At 38.3% G+C, this 10,360-nt stretch overlaps 1 protein-coding gene across 1 annotated transcript in view; it reads right to left on the bottom strand.

Moving 5' to 3' along the window:
* Positions 1–4,647, bottom strand: part of atcayb (ATCAY kinesin light chain interacting caytaxin b) — an 86,705-nt gene extending 82,058 nt beyond the window's left edge. The window contains exons 1-2 of the mRNA XM_021319976.2: positions 3,828–4,647; positions 3,328–3,507 (exon numbers count right to left, since the gene is read on the bottom strand). The gene's annotated coding sequence lies outside the window, so the exon portion shown is untranslated. The remainder of the gene's footprint in view (positions 1–3,327; positions 3,508–3,827) is intronic.
* Between the last annotated feature and the right edge of the window lie 5,713 nt (positions 4,648–10,360).

Raw genomic sequence — 10,360 nt, forward strand, 5'->3', positions numbered from 1 at the left:
CAAACTTGATGACCATCCTTTTAATACCAGCAAATGAGCAAAACCCTGTTTTTAATTTTGGATCTACAATAATTTACACATTCGTCTCCTACAAAAAAAATGTGACTAATTTATTTATTTAAAATGATCAGATTTTGACAGCACTCAACACCCAACAGAATGCATATAGTAGCACTTTTCTAAGCCTTCATCAAGCCCATGATATTTACTCTTTTAAACAGAAGAGATGAAAAGTGTAATGTGCATAAAAAGCACACACATTTTAGTTAGGGGCTGTTTTAATTTTTATTTCTAGGCATGTCTTGCCCAGACTTTTTTTCAGACCAAAGAACAGCTTAAGCATGCTCAACGTGTCATTCTCTAACACATTTCTAATGACTTTACAGGAAAGCTGCCATCGTGTGGATGCATAACACCCAATCCAAATGGATTTTTGACCCCAGCATCCCCAGGGAAGGAGACTAAAATAAAACACTGATTTGCTCATACAGCAGCCATTCCCTGCAGGCAACACAGTCAGCTCGTGTGTGCATCCACGTAACCAAAGTGAAGGTCTCCATGTATAGCATTAAACATTAAAATTGATTCATTGCTGCCTTACATACAAGTATCAGTCAAGCTAAGTAGCGCAAACCCATAAAAGCAGTTTTCCTATACCAATAAATCTCTGTCCCGACCTGGGTTTATTTAACAGACATCACCACAGTCCATTAGTGCATAGGGATGGAACTGATTTGATACAGATAGGCTATTTTTGTATAGAATGAAAAAAAGAGAAAGAAGGAAAAAAAGTGGGGTAAAAGACACATGCTCTGTGCCTCCAGGCTCCTGACGCTGCTGTGCTGGGATCGGGGAATCGAGGTTGACTGTTTAAACCCGAAAGCAAGTTGCAATGTGTTTTGCAAACCTTGTACAACATTTGGTCATCTCCATTTTAATAAAGGCTCCCAAGGCTAAACTTGTACTCATAGGAACAGACACAGATCCTCACCGAGCAGTTTGCTAGTCAGTGCAAAATGTCACGTTCAAAGCCTTGCTTGTTCATTCAGTAAACATCTGAGGCAAAAAAGTAACAATGCAGCAGCGTTTGTCTGGTGAGGATTTGTGTCCAGATGGCAGGGCTGCCTTTGCCTTTGTGCCAGCCGGAATATGAAATATATGAAAGGCAAACTCTATCAGAAGACAGGGATTACAGGTTTTTTTCTCCTCACAGGTTCTCTCCCTTTGAAAATCAGTAAAGCAGGGGAGTTCCCACTTGAGAAAGCTATATTTGAGCTGAGCTTGTAGCTTGAAAGGCATTTGTTGGCCCATTGAGGATTAGAGATAACCCAGATGTAGTGATTGATCACAAGCTCTGTCTTTAGGCAAGAAGGGAGCAATGGTAGGGCCAAAAAAACTTTAGAAGTCCTCTGCAGCGTTTAGTGTCCCTACAAAATAAACAACAATAAAGATCGAAAGCAGATTTTAGTAATACTTTATTTTATTGTTATCAGCTCAGCTAAAGTGCTTTATGACGAGGCCACCTCTGTAGTTTGATCAGAATTAATGGAAATTCAAAACGCTCATCGATTGATTTAGCTTTGAAGCTAGCCCCTTTTCTATTGTGAGTTTGGTTGAAGCTTTAAAAAAATAAACAGGTAAAGCCATTTAAAAAAAAACTAAAATATAACCCAGTGATCTTGACAAAAACATGACCAGACCTTATGAAGTTACTGTAGGTGACCTTTCATCACCTTGTTGGTTTGTGTTTAAACTTTTTTTTTTGCTTATCTGTGCCTGTTAAAGTCCTTGATTTTGCTTTAAAAATTTTGGGGAAGCTTTGCATTGAAGCTTTGTTTAAAAAGTAAAGTTGAAAACGGCCCTCTGTCACGATCTCCAGGTTTGGGTTTTGATTTTCTTTTGCGTATGTATTTTTGACTATTTCTTTGTTGTCATGTTCCCTTGGTTCTGCTTTTTTCAGGTATTTCCTAATTCTTATTACTAATAGGTGTTTTGAGTTTTTTGGTTTCTTTCTGTTTCGGATTTGTTCCTGTTTATATTTTCTGGTTGCTAATTCATACATTTAATTCATGCATCTGTGAATTATGTTCTTAGTTCATTCTTTGCACATTTTGTATTACATCTGTTCCTCACCTGCATTTCCCTTCAGTTCCTGTTCATAACTTTTACAATCCTCAAGACGGTTTGCCCAACTGATTCAGAAATGGGACGGACAAGCCTTTTAAGAACTAGCTGCGTTGTTTCTTTGTTTCCTTGTTGTTTGCATTAGCTGCTGCATTACGTTTGTCTATCTTTATGTTAAGCTGGGCAAGATTCATATTATTTCCTCCATACACCTTGAACGTGTGCTCAGTATTGCTTAGAAAAGTTGCCAGCCCCATACGTGATTGAAAAGGAGACTCTCCGCCCATCCAAAGCCCAAAATAAGGAGAAACCAGCAACACCTGATAGTGTAAGAGGGACCTTTGGAAAACAGAATTGCTGTTAGAGCAAAAACTCCCATGTGTCTAAAGCTGAGAGAGACGAAAGCAACAACTACATGAGCAGACACGCAGGTTGGATTTTTGAAGTGTAAGAGAGCCGACGTCTAATCCAGTAAGATCTCTTTTGGTTGGTGGGAGCTTAAAGGGGACCAATCAAGGCCGGTTCCCATCTTGGTTTCATCTTTCCTTTTTTCTTTCCTCTTATTTTAAAGTTAGATGTTTTAACTGAGAACTAGGTCATAATTACTTTCTTTAGGTTACAGAAACAGACTAGCAAATTATTTTCCTCCAGTTTACCAGAACCTCATAAATTTACCTTAATCCCTATATTTTAATCAGATGAATTTGTTTTGATCCTGTATTCCTCTGAAGTTATAAAACTTCCCCTTTTCATCTTTGTTTGTTTCTTTTGCTTGAACAATCAGTAGAGAGTAGCTATTTCTGAGTAGAATAGTGACCTTGACTTCTTGATTTCATTATTAGCTTGCATTGAGTCTTCATTTCTTTAAATCTTTATGATTATTCTAAACAAACTTTATATGTGATAAAAATACAAAATTCTCCTGATTCTTCCTGCAGTGTTTTATAAAAGTAGCTTCCTGATGAGGTTGGATTTATCTTTGAAACTGATGTTGACTTATGAAATTTAACTGTGATTAATATGGTTTATTGGTGCTACAAATGGTTTTAGATTCATGTCACTATTGAGATCGGAGAGTCTATCCTTAAGGGGGCATCCTTGAAACATTAAAGATCTTATTTGACAAACTGGCCAAGTCCCACACAAAATAAATCTCCCCGCAGGGTTGCAATCAGAAAAATAAAAACCGTGCTAAACACTCACATTATGTAATGACGTAGTTCTCCTTAGCGGGTTTCTTCCTTTCTTCAAATGTCCCTCCTTACAGCAGCTGACTGAGGGTCATCACTGTTTACCTCTTCAGGTGATGCTCTCCGGTTTCTAGGGAAGCTGCACAGTTCCTGTTGCTTGCTGATGCTGCCGATGGAGGCAAGTCGTGTCTTCCTGTGGAGAGAAGATTGATGTGGACAGTCTCGAAATGGCATCGCTGTGCCCTCATCTTTTATACAGCTGGATCCTGGACTGACTTCTGGTCTAAAGATTATAACAACTCTTCGTTTCTAACATGTAGTACAATAAAAAAAAACATCCTCTTTTTTCTCTATTCCTGCTATTTGCGTCTGTTCCACTCTGCTGAATCCCCCCGTCCCCTCCTCATCATCCTCCACCCACTAACACCAAAGCCCCCCGGGCTCTAATCCTTTCGGATGATGTCAGTCGTATTGGAGCGGTGCTCTGTTAGTTATGTAATCCCAGCTGCCTACCTTTTTTTCTTTTGATTCTGTCAGGCTCTCCGTGGTCAGGATCACCTGTTTTCCTCCAGTTTAGTCCATTTTGTGTCCATCACTAAAATGACTTTTCATCCTCTTCCGAACTGTAAAACACGGTTCCTTGTATTTCAGCCTTGTTCCCTGGCAACAGCATCTTCCTCCCTCACGCACAGCCTCCTTCTCTCTCCTGCTTTTTTCTCACGGTCTATCATAGCCTCTCTCCTGCTTTGCACGAAACTCCTCCTCCATATGAACTCACCTCCTTTCCTCTTGCTCTTTGCCTGTGACGCTGTCCCCACCTCCCCTTCCTCTCTTTCTCTCCTGCCTTCCCCACAGCTGCTCTGAGCTCTGTGCAATGACAGTAAACACACGGTAGCATTTCGCCCACATTGACCGTGTTTTCACTGCAAAAGCTGCCACAGTTTCTCTCTCCACTAAATGTTGGAGAAAAAATCTGTATTTCTGGGATCTTTACTTGTTTTGCTATCCAGCACTATACCCAAAAATATGTTCTGTGATTACTCAGGATATAAATGCATCTTTGCTGGTTCTAACCATAGTCTAAATAGGTCAAGAAAGGTGGAAGAGCCGAGTATACCATAAAACTTTGTGAAACCTGGGTATCATTAGATGGATGTGAAAACCAAACGGATTATATCCTAAGGCATGTTTTGGCTCCACGGGAGCTTTTCCAGAAATCAGGGTAATTTCCCAGTGTTTCAGGGGCATTATTTATCCACATTTCTTCTGTTTACTGGGGTAAGAACAGATGACCAGAGTAGAAATGTTCTCCATTAACAGGCTCAGTACGGAGGCAGCATTTTTTATTTTTTTTTATTTAACCTGAACTGTTGGGTGGGGTTTTGTGGACAAAGAGGGCTGCACATTTCAGATAGTTTGCCTTTTTCAGTCTTAGATTCTGGTCAATGTCTGGTTTGCATTTGTCCACAGCTTGTATTTTCTGTTAACTTTATTGGTAATAGGTTTTAAGCCAAGAATACTGAGGGAGTAAATCCTCCCATGAATGCACAATTCTAAACTCTTATTACTAGGTTTAAATAAATAAAATAAAATAAAAACTTTCAGTACAGAACAGATTCCTGTTATTTAAAGATACTGGGATTATTCTGCAGTCATTGGATGCATCAGACAGGAAGCTGATGACAGGGAGCCGGTGGACTGCTTGGTTTCATCGTGTGGAAACTATCATCTCATCCTGAATGTGAATAAGGGAAATGATTGTAGTTTCAGGAGAAACAGGAATGAGTCCAAACTATTACCACAATTCACAGACTGAACTGGAGACGCCTCTGTGAAGTTATCCACATGAAGGAACAGAGCAGACTGGACTTATTGTGGTAATTGTCCTGGACTTATACTTATATGCACTTCATCAAAAAAACCAAAGCGCTTTACTCCACAGTAAGTCATTCAGCCGTTCATACACACATTCCCACGCTGGTGATGGTTAGGTACATTGTAGTCACAGACTGACAGACGCAGGGTTATCATACCAATGGTGCCACCGGGTCCTCTGACTACCAACAGCAGGCAAGGTGGGTAAAGTGTTCTTGAGGAAGCTTAGGTCCTTCAGTATTTGCAGAAAGATGCGGCACATCTTCAATAAGTCTGTTGTAGAGGGTGTGGTCTCTTCTGCCATCATCTGTTGGGGTAGCAGCATCAGTGCAATTGACTTTAGAAAGCTCAAAAAGCTTATAAAGAAGTCTGCCTCTGCTCTGTGGACTCATCTAGAACCTCTGGAGATGATTTTACTAAGAAGGATTCTTCATAAAATGAAGAACGATCTGTCGTACAACAACAAGTATCTTCAGTCAGAGGCTTCTCCAGAGCCGCTGTAGGACAGACGGATGCAGGACATCCCTCCTTCCAGCAGCCATCAGCATCTACAACAACTCTTTGATGAAACACGTATAATATGAGTTACGAAAACATAAAATTGTGTCGGTGAAAAACCTTTAAATTTTGTTACAGTTATATTTTTCTAAGAAGTTTGTTGTGACTTTAAGTTTTAAAACAATTTCAGACTTTTTTAAAAGTAATTTAAGTTTTAAAATCTCACCACCGTGAGAGAATCATTGCCTGTACTTGATGAAAATCAAGTTCTCTCATTCTCCTGCCAACAACCATCAGCATCTACAACAACTCTTTGATGAAACCCGTTTAACATGAGTTACAAAAGCATACAATTTCCCTTTGAAATTAATTAAAGACTTTTTGAATTGAACGGAACCATTAAATACATTTGGCCATGCCATTGCAACCAAACTAATAACCATTCAGTATACTGTACACATCACAGAGAAGGTTCCATCTGTACATTTTACATTACATTTCATTGTACCTTTATCGACCCCCCCCCCCCCCCCCCCCCCGCCCCCAAAAAATAAATAAATAAATAAGAAAAATACCTTATCAAAATTGTTCTTGAGAAATCTTTTTATGCTCCAGTGATCACAGTTAAAGAGTTCAAGACATCATCACGTCCCATATTTGCTATGGTTGTTATCTTAACAACCTGTCCCACCAGCAGATATGTAGACATCCAGTACAATAGACGGAGGAGGTGCAATGACTAATGCTTAACAGTAGATGGCGCTAACAGGTAACGATAAAGATTGAACACCTCTGTAGCCTTCTACCTGATGAGTGCCTTAATAAGAGGGACATCAGCTCTATTCAAGCAGTTAAATAAATCCCACAGAGGTTTTGCCTCACAGGACGAGACCAAAGGATGTGGTTAACATCAACAAAGCTTCAGTGTCGATGTCGTCTGCAGTTCCTTGCACTGGTGCAAAAAAGTGAAAGAAAAGTCAAATTGTCGTTGAAACATTAATGCAAGATAACAGCAACAGCAACATGAAAGGTGGCTTGATATGACACACTTCTGGAACAAAAAAGACTCCCGGTTTTCAGTCATGATGATGAAAAACGTTTACTTAAAAAAAAAAGTACCAGTAAAGGATTAGCAGTTGGTGATGGCACATGTAGAAATAGCAGAACCAACTTCAATGATCTTACCTTTTTGAAACAATCCACCATCAGATCTGAGGGGAATAGGTTTATGTGAAATAAAAATGGTAGGGCTAGACTAAAACTTAAAAACTTAACATGTAATTTCTTATACACAGACCCAGTTGTGTCTAAAAAGTTAATGAAGACCCTGCACAGCCCCTGTTTTACCAGCAGAGGATTTTCCTGGCAGCAAAAGGAAAGCTTAGCAGTAGCGACAAAAGAATAGATGACGGCTCGAAGCCAAATATTTCCAAAATCCTTCCTCTCGACATTAGACATGCCTAAATTTCAAAGAAGAAATTATATATTTGACCTTTAACTCATCAGAAATTATCATTTGTCTTTGAATCTTCACAGACATAATGGCAAAAAAACTGTCTTTAGATTATTTTTAATAAACATTAAACCTGAAAAAAGATTTGGTTTTCTCAGAAAGATATTAACTCTTTCAGTGGCATATCTCTTGTTTCTCATAACATTATTATTTTAGTGAGTTTACAGTTCTGGTTGGAGCGTAGCCCAGTCCAACCCCTCTGAAACAAAGACAGTTCAAGGAAGGAAGGACAATAGGTTGAAAGGAGGAAATTATACAAGGTAGGAAAGAAGGAAGGACACAAGTCAGAAGGGAAAGAAAACAGGACAAAAGAAGGAAGGAAGGACAAAAGCAAGTAAAGAACGAAAGAAAGGAAGGAAAGAAGGATTGTACAGAGAAAAGAAGGATGGCTACAAATAAGGAGGGAAGGAAGGACATAAAGCAAGGAAGAATATAAAGGAAGGATGGACATAGAGGGAAGAAAGAATGACGGGGAACAAGGAAAGACATAAGAAAGGGAGAAATTAAGGAAGAACACACGAGGAATCTATACAAGGCACAAGTAAGAGCACAAGTAGCAAAGGAAGGACACAAAGCAGAAGAAGAACTAAACATTTAGACAATAAAACAGCCAATAAAATCCGAGGGAACCCAGTTTTAATTATTATGGTTCCCAGTATATAGTCAGGAGTGGATGTCCCAGGAACTTCACCCCAGGTTTGGACAGTGCATTGCTTCAGGAAAACACCTAAGACCAGGAGCCTTTTGTCTGATTTTATAGGCCTCAGTTATCATGTACTATCAGTAGATGATGATATGGTTTGAGTAACAATTCTGTAGGCCAATAGGCAGATCCCAAGCACTCATCAGAACTGGCTTTGGTTTGGCTAAAGCAGGCTAAAATTATGCTGAAGTCTTCCTAAAGCTCTGACCTGAACCAGATACGCTTAAAAGCCAGGTCCATCCTATAAAAATAGCCAATTAAATAAGCTCTACCTTTTCAGATTAAGGAATTGCCAAATATTCAGTCAGAATTATACCAAAGCTGTCCTGATGGTAGCAAAAACCTTTGGGATTCGCAATGGGATATTTATCAAAATATTTGAGTAATAATATGTATATTATTTTTACTGTGTTTGGGTTAGAAAACAATGAATCCAAACATAATTAAACATAACAAAATTAATTAAAGTGTATTCAAACCCCTGCACAAAACCAGTTTCAGCGGTTCATATAATTAAACAATAGCTCAAAATATAAGACTAAGAGGTTTCCTGTCTTAACAGGGTTTTGATTTTATGGCAATATGGTTTCTATTGGTGACTGAAACTCTGTGTTCACAGTCAAATTTTCCAGAAACAAAGCTTTTTATCATAATTTGTCAACATTAACGTGCTAATTTAACGAAATATAACAAACTCAAAGTAGCACCTGCGATGCTGCCATGGTATAAGGCAAAAGAGGATGTTCTGCTTGAGTGGCGTGTCTATTTTCTGAAAGTAAACCCATGCCGCAAACGACAAGCAACTGGCGCCAGCCATCAAACCCCCCACGCCACCCCACCCTCTGACTGATCTGCAATTATGTCAAGAGGGGAAAATAGTGTCCCTTTGAAAAGTGTTCTTAATCAAACCCAATTAATTCCGCTCCTTTCCCTTATTATTTCCACCGTGGACCATGCCCCGCTAGTCAGCCTGTTAACTAGAGCCCGGGCCCCAGCAAAGGTCAGGCTTGGTCAACCAAGATAACATCGTAATGCATGTAATTAATTACTAGCTGGAGTGTCAGGAGCATATTCTGGGTGCTGCTACACCAAGCTTTCATTTTGCTTGATATTAACTGATTCATCCTCTCAGAGTGTTCTGCAAGATGCTAAAAGAAAAATGGTATTTGCTTAGTGAGCATTGATTTTAATCAAAACCTTAAACTCTGTGGTGGAGATGTTCGGGTGTCTGAATCGCTTACTGATTAAAAAGCTCTGATGTAATTTGATTTTAGTGAACCAGAAATTAAGATTAGTCGAGCAACAATGTCTCTTCTACCAGGGAGTCAGGTGAGTAGCATAAATATATGTCATCAGAATCAGAATCAGAATCAGAATCAGACATACTTTAATAATCCCAGGGGGAAATTACTTTTGTTACATGCTCCAGAATACACACATTGTTTTATATATATATATATATATATATATATATATATATATATATATATATATATATATATATATATATATATATATATATATATATATATATATATATATATATATATATTTACAACATTCCACACACGGTAATATGATATATATATATATATATATATATATATATATATATATATATATATATATATATATATATATATATATATATCCATGTATATATATACCTATGTATAACTATAAATCCAACACAAGGCTAAGGATAAACGTAGTAAAACAGATGAAAAAAAACAGGACTTTAAAAAACAAAATCACAAATGCCATGACACCGTTCAGCGAAAGCTTTTTGGTAAATGACTCCAAGTTAAATTTGTTCTGGGGATCATGAGGAACGTGTGAAAAGCAGTTTTACTTCCTTTAGCCAGTTTTCCATGTGACCAAATGATCTCCATGTTTGTTTGTTTGTTTGTGCTGTTTGGAGGGAGTTTTCCTCGTTAGGTTATTCTTTAGTTTTCTAGTTTATTCTAGCGCTCTTTATTTATTTTGGTCTTATTTTCTGTTAGAGATTTCCTTGGGTTTTCTTGCACTTCCAATCAGTTTCATTCATGTTTATTATCCTCTGTCCTTCTCTGTCACTCGGCAGCCCAGCTCATTCGCCTGTGTCAGCTGATAATCACTCGTGTCACTCACCTGTTTTCCTCCTTACTTCAGCTACGGTTTGTCATTGTCTCTATTCTGTTTCCGTCCAAGCCTGTTTTTGTCCGTCCTTCATGCCTTATTCTCCTCGTTTCTGCCCTATAAGTTACTTTGTCTTTATTTTTACTAAAATTGTCAACCTGCAATGCTGCTCATGCCTGACTGTCTGCATTCGGAGTCCAACTCCAGAATCAAAACTGGGCAATATCAAGTCACAGAGCAGCAGCATATACTGCAGTTTTACTGGATTCCCATTCAAAACTTTTAGTAAAAAATTACTTTTATCAGTAGAGAAATATTTCTAAATTGAGAGCAATAATA

The sequence above is a fragment of the Fundulus heteroclitus genome, chromosome 6 (genome assembly GCF_011125445.2).
Source record: "Fundulus heteroclitus isolate FHET01 chromosome 6, MU-UCD_Fhet_4.1, whole genome shotgun sequence".
In the NCBI taxonomy this organism is placed as follows: domain Eukaryota; kingdom Metazoa; phylum Chordata; class Actinopteri; order Cyprinodontiformes; family Fundulidae; genus Fundulus; species Fundulus heteroclitus.